The following is a 12,168-nucleotide window of genomic DNA, read 5'->3' on the forward strand; positions in this document are numbered from 1 at the left end:
TCATGTATGAAATACATAAAGAAATCCTACAAACTAATAAGAAAATGACAGTCAACCCAGAAGAAAAATGGGCAAAAGATTTGAACAGATGCTTCTGGGGAAAAAAAAGGATATTCAATGGACAATAAACATATGAAAAGATACTTAACATCCCTAATAATTAGAGAAATGCAAATAAAAACTATAACCAGACATCATTATATACCCACCAGAATGGCTAAAATTAAAAGACCAGCACTACCAGGTGGTGGTGAGGATGTGGACAGCAGATATTCTTATATGGTGCTGGAAGAGTGCAGATCGGTACAACACTTTGGAAAATTTTTTATAGTATTTAATAAAGTTGAAGGTACATATAAATTTTTACCCAGCAATGCCATTTATAAGAATATACCCAATAAAAATATGTGCACATGTTTTTTGTTTTTTGTTTTTTGTTTTTTTTTTGCGGTACGCGGGCCTCTCACTGCTGTGGCCTCTCCCGTTGCGGAGCACAGGCTCCGGACGCGCAGGCTCAGCGGCCATGGCTCACAGGCCCAGCCGCTCCACGGCATGTGGGATCTTCCCGGACGGGGTCACGAACGTGTGTCCCCTGCATCGGCAGGCGGACTCTCAACCACTGCGGCACCAGGGAAACCCTGCACATGTTCTTTAAAAGACACACAAGAACATGTCTTTTATGTTCCTAGCAGCTCTATTTGTAATCATCTCCAAATGGGAACTCCCTCAAAGCCCATCGACAGAAGAATGAATAAACAAATAGTGGTATATTCATACAATAAAATACTATTAAGCAGAGTAAAACAATAACAGTAGCTACACATAACAACCTGGGTGAATCTTAAAAACATATTGTTGAGTAGAAGAGGCCAGATCCACAAGAATATATATTAGCTTTTTCCCAACGGGTTTGCCGCCAGGACACGGGTGTCCTAAAAACCTCAGCAAAACCTAAGCAAAAATGGGAAAGGAGAAGACCCACATCAACATCATTGTCATTGGACACGTAGATTCGGGGAAGTCCACCACTACTGGCCACCTGATCTACACATGTGGTGGGATAGACAAGAGAACCATTGAAAAGTTCGAGAAGGAGGCTGCCGACATGGGAAAGGGCTCCTTCAAGTATGCCTGGGTCTTGGACAAACTGAAAGCTGAATGCGAGCGTGGTATCAGCATTGATATCTCCCTATGGAAATTCGAGACCAGCAAGTACTATGTGACCATCATTGATGCCCCAGAACACAGAGACTTCATCAAAAACATGATTACAGGCACATGCCAGGCTGACTGTGCTGTCTTGATTGTTGCTGCTGGTGTTGGTGAATTTGAAGCAGGTATTTCCAAGAATGGGCAGACCTGTGAGCATGCCCTTCTTGCCTACATTCTGGCCACACTCTGGGTGTGAAACAACTAATTGTTGGAGTTAACAAAATGGATTCCACTGAGCCACCCTACAGCCAGAAGAGATAGGAGGAAATTGTTAAGGAAGTCAGCACCTACATTAAGAAAATTGGCTACAAACCCGACACAGTAGCATTTGTGCTAATTTCTGGCTGGAATGGTGTCAACATTCAACCATTCCAACATGCTGGAGCCAAGTGCTAACATGCCTTGGTTCAACGGATGGAAAGTCACCCGTAAAGATGGCAATGCCAGTAGAACCACACTGCTTGAAGCTCTGGATTGCATCCTGCCCCCAACTCGCCCAACTGAGAAGCCCTTGTGTTTGCCCCTCCAGGACGTCTACAAAATTGGTGGTATTGGCACTGTCCCTGCGGGTCAAGTGGAGACTGGTGTTCTCAAACATGGCATGGTGGTCACCTTTGCTCCAGTCAAAGTGACAACTGAAGTGAAGTCTGTTGAAATGCACCATGAAGCTTTGAGTGAAGCCCTTCCTGGGGACAATGTGGGCTTCAATGTCAAGAATGTGTCTGTCAAAGATGTTCGTCATGACAATGCGGCTGGTGACAGCAAAAATGACCCACCAATGGAAGCAGCTGTCTTCACAGTTCAGGTGATTATCTTGAACCATCCAGGCCAAAGCAGTGCTGGATATGCACGTGTGCTGGATTGTCACACAGCTCACATTGCCTGCAAGTTCGCTGAGCTGAAGGAGAAGACTGATCGCCATTCTGGGAAAAAGCTGGAAGATGGCCCCAAATTCTTGAAATCTGATGATGCTGCCATCGTTGATATGGTTCCTGGCAAACCCATGTGTGTTGAGAGCTTCTCTGACTATCCCCCTCTGGGCCGTTGTGCTGTTCATGACATGAGACAGACGGTTGCTGTGGGTGTCATCAAAGCAGTGGACAAGAAGGCAGCTGGAGCTGGCAAGATCACCAAGTCTATGCAGAAAGCTCAGAAGGCTAAATGAATATTATCCTCAATACCTGCCACCCCAGTCTTAATCAGTGGTGAAAGAACGGTCTCAGAACTGTTTGTCTCAATTGGCCATTTAAGTTTAATAGGAAAAGACTGGTTAATGATAACAATGCATTGTAAAACCTTCAGAAGGAAAGGAGAATGTTTTGTGGACCATTTGTTTTGTTTGTGGCAGTTTTAAGTTATTAGTTTTTAAAATCAGTACTTTTTAATGGAAACAACTTGACCAAATATCTCTCACAGAAGGCTTCCCTGGTGGCGCAGTGGTTGAGAGTCTGCCTGCCGATGCAGGGGACACGGGTTCGTGCCCGGGTCCGGGAAGATCCCACATGCCGCAGAGCAGCTAGGCTCGTGAGCCATGGCCGCTGAGCCTGCGCGTCCGGAGCCTGTGCTCCACAACGGGATAGGCCACAACAGTGAGAGGCCCACGTACCGCAAAAAAAAGAAAGAAAAAAAAAAATCTCACAGAATTTGAGACCCATTAAAAAAGTTTAATGAGAAAAAAAAAGAATATATATTATATAATTCCATTTATATAAAGTTTAAATACAGGTCAAACCAAACTATACTGCTTAGGGTTCCATGCTTAGGAGAAAAACTACAATGAGAAACAAGGAAATAATTATCACAGAAGTTAAGGTAATAATTATCTTTCAAAAGAAAAGGAGTAGTGATTAGGGGGAGTCACTTTTGGGATTTCTGGAATATTGGCAATTTTGTATTTCTTGACCTGTGTGTTGCTTTGTGAAATGTCATCAAGCTGTTTCGTAAACTTCACTGTTTGTCTGTTAGACTGGCCCAAGAAGAAATAGAAAAATTGAATAAACCAATATTCATAGAAGAAACTGAAATGGTAGCCAAAGATCTACTTCCCAAAAGAAACCAGATCCTATAACTCTATGATTAGATTCTATGAAACTTTTAAGGAACAAATATTTCCTACCTTATGCAACTCTTCCTGTGCTAGCATAACTCACATCAGAACTAAATTTAAAAGCAGAAGAAATTTAAAATAATAAGCTCATTTATAAAAAGATACCAAGATTCTAAATAAAATACTAGCAAATTGAATCTTGCAATTCATTAAAAGAATAATTATCATGACCCAGGATTGAAAGGATATTTTAACACCAGAATATCAAGAATTCTACTAACTAGAAGGATGATGTGAGCATGAACTTAGTAGATGCCACAAGATCATTTATGTGTAGTATAGCCATACAATGGGATATCATTCAGCCATAAAAAAGGAATGATGTACTGATACATGATACGACGTGGAGGAATCTTGAAAACATGCTTAGTGGAAGAAGCCATGCACAAAAGTCCACATACAGGTATACCTTGGAGATACTGCAGGTTCAGTTGCAGACTACCTCAATAAAGTGAGTCACAGGAATTTTTTGGTTTCCCAGTGCACGTAAAAATTATGTTTACACAGTACTGTAGTCTAATAAGTGTGCAATAGCATTATATCTAAAAAAACAAACATTGAAAAAACAGGCTTAATTAAGAAATACTGCTGTTGGAAAAATGGCATCAATAGACTTGCTCGATGCAGGGTTGGCAGAGACCTTCAATTTATAAAAAACACAATACCTGTGAAGCACAATAAAGTGAAGCACAATAAAATGAGGTATGCCTATATCATACAATTCCATTTGTATGAAATGTCCAGATTAGGCAGATCCATAGAGACATAATTTTTCTACCAGCTGAACAAAAAACACACCCCGGTCAAATCAGACTCATGCCAGAAATGCAAGTAGGTACTGGGCATATACCCTGAGAAAACCATAATTCAAAAAGATACATGTACCACAGTGTTCACTGCAGCACTGTTTACAATAGCCAGGACATGGAAGCAACCTAAATCAGCAAATGAATAGATAAAGAAGATAAGGCACATATACACAATGGAATATTACTTAGTCATAAAAAGGAACGAAATTGAGTTATCTGTAATGAGGTGGATGGACCAAGAGTCTGTCATACAGAGTGAAGTAAGTCAGAAAGAAAAAAACAAATACTGTATGCTAACACATATACATGGAATCTAAAAAAGTGGAACTGATGAACCTAGTGGCAGGGCAGGAATAAAGACACAGATGTAGAGAATGGACTTGAGGACATGGTGGGGGAGGGGAAGCTGGGATGAAGTGAGAGAGTAGCACTGACATATATACACTACCAAATGTAAAATGGATGACTAGTGGGAAGCTGCTGCATAGCACAGGGAGATCAGCTTGATGCTTTGTGACGATCTAGAGGGGTGGGCTAGGGAGGGTGGGAGGGAGGCTTAAGAGGGAGGGGATATGGGGATATATGTATACATATAGCTGATTCACTTTGATTCACTTTGTTATACAGCAGAAACTAACACAACATTGTAAAGCAATTATATTCCAATTAAAAAAATGCAAGTATGGTTCATTATTTGGATTTGTATTAATATGACACCATATTAATAAATCAAAGGAGAAAAACAATATAATCATCTCAATAGATACTTAAACACCATTTAGCAAAATTGATTTCTGACTAAACAAAACAAAATCAGGACTTCCCTGGTGGCACTGCCTGCCAATGCAGGGAACACGGGTTCGAGCCCTGGTCTGGGAAGGTCCCACATGCTGCAGAGCAACTAAGCCCGTGTGCCACAACTGAGCCTGTGCTCTAGAGCCCGCGAGCCACAACTACTGAAGCTCGCGTGCCTGGAACCCATGCTCCGCAACAAGAGAAGCCACTGCAGTGAGAAGCCCGTACACCACAACAAAGAATAGTCCCCACTCGCCACAACTAGAGAAAGCCCGTGCACAGCAACAAAGACCCAATGCAGCAAAAAAAAATAAAACAAAACAAAATCAAAACAAAAACCAGAAAGGCTTACTATCTCATGAATAGCTAGATTTTTTTTTTGCCATTATAAAGATCCAGTATCATACTTTAATTACCATTAAAGTAAGGAAGAAGACATTATACCTTAATAATGTTCTGGAAATCCTAACCAGTACAGTTAAACAAGAAAAGAATTTAAGAGATATCTCTTAAGGTAAGAGATACCTTTCATACCTTAAGTAAGACACTCTTAAGGTAAGAAAGGTTTATTATTTGTAATTGTATCAAAGGATAACGAGAAAGCTGAAGAGTAAAAAGAACTGTGAGGAAGTTGTGGGAAATGCAAAAATGGCTACGATATTTTGAAGCTCTTCTCAGGAGTGGAGTATATTTCTTCACACTTTGAATTTGAGCTGAACTATATGACTTTCTTTAGAACATTGGGAAATTAGCAAGTTTGAAAAGTGCTTGTGCATTGGAACTTGCCCTCTTTTATGTTTTAAGGAAATCTGAGACCACTACTCTGTGAATTAAGCCTAGGTTAGCTTGCTGGATGGTGAGGCACATGTGTCAAGTCATTGACATTACCCAAACTGACACAGAACAAACTCCCAGACCCATGACGCCATCCCAGACTACCTAGGCCAGTTGAGGTGCCAGTTGACTGCAAAGATAAACTGAACTGGCCTAGACCAGGACACCAGTTGATCTGCAGAGTCTTGAGGAATAACACATGCTTGTTGTTTTAAGCCACTATGTTTTGGGGTGTTTTGTTATGCAGCAAAATCTGACTGATACAGAAATTATAAGTGAACTTATTAAAGTGGTCAGCTACTTTTTTACAATTAGTGTACAAAATTGACAAATGGTTAGAAAATATAATGGAGGAAAGATCCCATTTACAACAGCAACACTACCACCAATATACCTGAAAATAAACGTAACCAGAAATAGACAGGACCTATATAAAGAAAATGTAAAATCTCTATTGGGGAATATTAATTCTTGCTAAATTAATCTGTAAACTCAATGTGATCTCAATCAAAATGTCAAAAAAATGTAAACATTAGAAAATGTTAATGGGTTCATTAGTAGAAATAAATAAGAAAACTATCTGAATGGAAAGATATTTGGGGGGGCAGTCAGATTAGATATTTTATTGCATTTTGAAGTTACAAGAATTAAAAACAGTTTCATTCCAGAAAAATGTAGAGAGACCAACAGAATAAAATAGAGAATCCGGAGCAGACCAAAATACACATGATTTTAGTAAATGGTAATGGTGACATTTCCAATTCATGAGAGGAAAGATAAATTATTTTTTAAAGTGTTGGGACTAGTTGGGGGAATAAATTCAAGCTGTATAACCCCACTTCTTTTATCAAAGTAAATTCCAGAAGGAATGTAATGTAAAATGTTAAAATGAAACTATAAAGGTACTAGTAGTAAAGAAGCCAGATACAAAAGGTCACATTTTGTATGGTTACATTTATGTGAAATGTCCTGGGAATCCATAGAGAAAGAAAGTAGATTAGTTGTTGCCAGGGGTGGGGGGTGGACAGGGGAATGGGGAGTGACTGCTTAATGGATATGAGGCTCCTTTCAGGGTGATGAAAAATTTATAAATTTAAATAGTGGCAATGGTTGCACAACTGTGAAAATACTAAAAATCACCGAATTGTATACTTTAAAAGGGTCAGTTTTATGGTATGTGAATTATATTTCAGTAACACTCTTCCTTAAGAAAAAAAGAGGAAGAAGAAAATGAAAAGCCCAAAGACTGGAGAGTCCAGGGAGGCTCTGACCCAAGTAATGAGGTCAGGTACAGTGGACCTGGGTCTGGAAGGGTATTTTTCGGAAGTAGATGTTTTATACGAAGAAATGGAGCAAAAGAAATTACCTCTCTTGGCTCTGATTACTGCATCACTCAGCCTCTTCCCAGGACTTATGGACTCTGCATGCCCTGGATAATTATTTTAAACTTAATATATGGTTTTCAGTAAAAAAAAAAAAAAAAAAATTACTAGAAGAAAACATGAGTGAATTCATTTATAATCTTGTAATGAAAACATTTCTAAGCATGACACAAAACCCATAAGTCAAATGGAAAATGATTGACCCATTTGCATAGAAATCAGCAGTTTTTATATTAAAATACCACATACTGGTAATAATAGTATTATAGTTAGGTTTTTAAAAGATTTTTTTGTCTTTAGAGATATGTACTGAAACACGTGTAGATGAGATGATATGATGTCTGGGATTTGCTTCAAAATAACTTGGGATGGGAGTGAAGTTTGGTAATGAGTCCATGGGATACTCTTCTCTCTAAATTTTTTAAGTTTGATTTTTCCATGACAAAAAATTAAACAATAAATAGCAAGAAAAATGTATGTACAACATAAAAAGATTAACTGGGAACAAATATTTGCAGCATAAAACATTAAAAGGGCTTGGGACTTCCCTGGCAGTGCAGTGGTTATTAAGACTCCATGATCCCAGTGCAGGGGACATGGGTTCGAGCCCTGGTCTGGGAAGATCCCACATGCCGCTGAGCAACTAAGTCCATGCACCACAACTACTGAGCCTACACCCTAGAGCCTGTGCTCCACAACAAGAGAAGCCACCCCAATGAGAAGCCCGTGTACTGCAAAGAAGAGTAGCCCCTACTTGCTGCAACTAGAGAAAGCCTGCGTGCAGCAGCAAAGACCCAATGCAGCCAAAAATAAAATATAAATAAATTAAAAAAAAAAAAGTATGGCATTTATTCCCAAGGAAGAAGAACAGGTAGCTTGTGTTCAAAAGACCAAAACTCCCATGTGGCTTTCAGGGAAGGGTTTTTAAAGACAGTGTGAGGGAGAGGGTCACAGGTTTGCGTGATCAGCCCATGCATATTTCTCTGATTTGTTGACAGTGAGATAACAGGGTGCTGTTTTGGGAATCTCAGTTATCAACCTTCTGTGTCCAACTGGTCTGGGGTCTACGTGCTAATGGTCAGCATGCAGTTAACCTCCTCCACCTGGTGGTGGTTTTAATATCTGCAAAACAACTCAAGGATATGGCTCAGGATATTATCTATAGCCCTTGAGGAGGAACTAAAGGTCCTTGACTTTGTTTTATGGCTAAACTATTATTATTTTGTCTTGCTTGACTGCTTTTCTTTGTTTCTGCATTTTCTCACTTCTCTGATTAAATTTGTTCTTTGGAACGAGGGGAAGGCCTAGGAGGTTAAAACTTTTCTACAAATAAGACACAGGGTACATGGGGGTCTGTCCCCGAGAAAGCCTTGCAGGATCCTGCTCATTTTCAGGTTGATCTCTAAGATACATTATTACGAAATCAAGGCAGTAGAGTTTCACAGAGTGTGTGTTGTATGGCCCATATGTATACATTTTAAGAAATGTGTGTGTTGTATGTGCATGTGATATGTTTGTTATAATTTTTATATAACCATAACACATTTTTCTAGAGTTATAAATAAATTATTAATAGTGGGGAAAGGAGTAGTGATGTTGGTGGTGAAAGTAAGATTTAATTTTAAACCTTTTTGTAGTGCTTGGATTCCCCTCCCCCCATTTGCATGTATTCATTTTAATTTTTTCTAAGTTTAAAGGAAATGGAAGCTTTTGCACTCAAAGGCTGTGAACCTCGGCATATGGTTTACAAGATAAAGTTCCATTTGTATGTAGTAGCTAACCACCCCTTTTTTTGTCATTTTTCCCTTGCTGCTTTCAATAATTTTTCTTTGTCTTTAATTTTTGCCAGTTTGATTACTGTGTCTTGGCATGTTTCTCCTTGGGTTTATCCTGTATGGGACTCGCTGAGCTTCCTGGACTTGGGTGGCTATTTCCTTTCCCATGTTAGGGAAATTTTCGACTACAATCTCTTCAAATATTTTCTCTGGTCCTTTCTCTCTCTCTTCTCCTTCTGGGACCTCTATAATGCAAATGTTGTTGCATTTAACGTTGTCCCAGAGGTCTCTTATTCTGTCTTCATTTCTTTTCATTCTTTGTTCTGCAGCAGAGAATTCCACCATTCTGTCTTCCAGGTCATTTATCTGTTCTTCTGGCTCATTATTCTGCTATTGATTCCTTCTAGTGTAGTTTTCAATTCAGTTATTGTATTGTTCATCTCTGTTTGTTTGTTCTTTAATTCTTCTAGATCTCTGTTAAACATTTCTTGCACCTTCTCGATCTTTGTCTCCATTCTTTTTCCGAGGTCCTGGGATCATCTTCACTATCATTATTCTGAATTCTTTTTCTGGAAGGTTGCCTATCTCCACTTCATTTAGTTGTTTTTCTGGGGTTTTATCTTGTTCCTTCATCTGGTACATAGCCCTCTGCCTTTTCATCTTGTCTATCTTTCTGTGAATGTGGTTTTTGTTCCACAGGCTGCAGGATTGTAGTTCTTCTTGCTTCTGCTGTCTGCCCTCTGGTGGATGAGGCTATCTGAGAGGCTTGTGCAAGTTTCCTGATGGGTGGGACTGGTGGTAGGTAGAGCTGGCTGTTGCTTTGGTGGGCAGAGCTCAGTAAAACTTTAATCTGCTTGACTGCTGATGGGTGGGGCTGGGTTCCTTTCCTGTTGGTTGTTTGGCCTGAGGCAACCCAACACTGGAGCCTACCTGGGCTCTTTGGTGGGGCTAATGGCAGACTCTGGGAGGGCTCACGCCAAGGAGTACTTCCCAGAACTTCCCAGAACTTCTGCTGCCAGGGTCCTTGTCCTCCCGGTGAGACAGAGCTCCCCCCCCCCTCTGTAGGAGACCCTCCAATACTAGCAGGTAGGTCTGGTTCAGTCTCCTATGGGGTCATTGCTCCTTCCCCTGGGTCCCGATGCACACACTACTTTGTGTGTGCCCTCCAAGAGTGGAGTCTCTGTTTCCCGCAGTCCTGTCAAAGTCCTGCAATCAAATCCCGCTAGGCTTCAAAGTCTGATTCTCTAGGAATTCCTCCTCCCGTTGCCGGACCCCCAGGTTGGGAAGCGTGACGTGGGGCTCAGAACCTTCACTCCAGTGGGTGGACTTCTGTGGAATAAGTGTTTTCCAGTTGGTGAGTCACCCACCCAGCAGTTATGGGATTTGATTTTATTGTGATTGTGCCCCTCCTACCGTCTCATTGTGGCTTCTCCTTTGTCTTTGGATGTGGGGTATATTTTTTTGATGAGTTTCAGTGTCTTCCTGTCGATGATTGTCCAGCTGCTAGTTGTGATTCCGGTGTTCTCACAGGAGGGAGTGAGAGCATGGCCTTCTACTCCGCCATCTTGTTTCCTAATCTGCTAACCATCCTTTTTAATAGGTAAAATTTCAAAATCATAACATTAAACCTTATTTTTGCCTTTCTACACCTTTCTTCCATTCCTCCTTCTCTCCTTCTGTTCCCCCTAGGTGTTCCCTTCCCTGTGTAAGCCCAAAACCACTGAGCATGTGGCTGTTACACAAGGCGTTGGGATGTCTTTGGAAGTGCTGCCTCATACTTTTTCACAGCTCTCCTTGCACCTGGTACACTCACAACATGAACTGAAAACTCAATACCTATTTGAAAACAAAACTTCTTGGGCACAATTGATACTCTTGCTTTGAAAGTCGCAAAGCTGTAGTGCTGAATCCTTCATTTCCACCACGTCAATCATGCACTTCTTTTCACTCAGGACCCCTCACTTTTTAGGGATATCACGTCCACTGCAAGCGCCAAGCCCAAGCCTCTCACTATGTGGGCATCCACTAACTTTTCACAGATGGTTTTCCATGTCTTTATAAAGGATCCTTTTGCTTCCTCCTCAGCGTGGGCCAAGTAGAGAGAAGAGCCCTGGACACTTGAGCCAATAGAACAAAGTTTAGCCCCAGCTTGGCCACCAACACTAGACCCAATGTCCTCGTCTACAAAATGCAGATGAACTCTAGAAACTCTCCCAACCCTGATCCCCGCATTCTCACTTCTGGTGCTAATGCTCTGCAAAGAGCATCACGCCCTCCTCTTCCCTCACCATGTATATCTTCGTTATCCCCTGCCCAGAATCTTTCCTTAAATTTACTAGCTCTTTAAGATATTAGCATAGTATATTTTCCAGGCTTTGTTGTTTAGCTTTTTCCCCTGTTTCCTCTCCTTATCCTCTTATTTTCTTCTGAAGGATAATGACTCCTTCACTCAATAATTCAAATCATAAATATCAATGAGTTTGATTGCGTCTAGGTAGACACCTCTCCTCCCTCTTAAATGGAATCACAACTCAAAACCACCCCCTTGTAGAGCATTTGTAGTCTATGTCACAGCCTTGAGAAGCAAGGGATAAAGCTTGATAGGGCAGAAAGCATGTGAGTCTTAGAGGAACAAGGACGAGAATCAACTCCTAGCACCACTACTCCTTCTCTTAACCTGCCTGACCCTCAATTTCTTCATCTGTATTACAGAGGCAATAATAGTTCACTCTTGCCCACCTCCCAGTCCCTCTGCCCCACCTGGTCAGAGCTGAAAACTCACTCTGTCCTCAGGATCCGTCATCTCTATAGGTTACACCCCCAGTGCCCAGGCCTTCCAGGAGTCCTTCTCTGCTGCCGTCGTTCCCCACTCACTGCCCTCATGGCTTGCCTCACTCAGCCTATCCTCCTCAGGGAACCGGAGCTCCCTGTGTAGAAACAGTGGGGAGAGGCGGGTGGAAGGAGGCCACAGAGGAGACAGATGAGCGGAGAGGGCTGAAGGGCAGTTCTCCAGCTCCAAAAAAATTCAGTGTGAACAGACTCCTCATGTAGTCACTGTTCCCCCAAATGGACATTTAGAATTATCTCAGAGGTAGGACTGCTTTTTGTTTGGAGATAAATCTTAACAGGGTGAGGTGACTCATGCTTTCATTCCATTGTTTGGGAGGCCAACAGCCTCCTGAAAGCAGATACCATCTCTCCCTGCATGGTTTCTCCTTCACTCGGTTGTTTCCATCTAAGCATCGAGAAGAGCT

The 12,168-nt window shown here is 41.2% G+C and overlaps 1 pseudogene; it reads left to right on the forward strand.

Moving 5' to 3' along the window:
* Positions 1–961: 961 nt before the first annotated feature.
* Positions 962–2,377, forward strand: LOC103072387 (elongation factor 1-alpha 1 pseudogene; annotated as a pseudogene).
* Positions 2,378–12,168: the final 9,791 nt, after the last annotated feature.

This window comes from Lipotes vexillifer, unplaced genomic scaffold (genome assembly GCF_000442215.2).
Source record: "Lipotes vexillifer unplaced genomic scaffold, Lipotes_vexillifer_v1.1 scaffold253, whole genome shotgun sequence".
NCBI classification, from domain to species: Eukaryota; Metazoa; Chordata; class Mammalia; order Artiodactyla; family Lipotidae; genus Lipotes; species Lipotes vexillifer.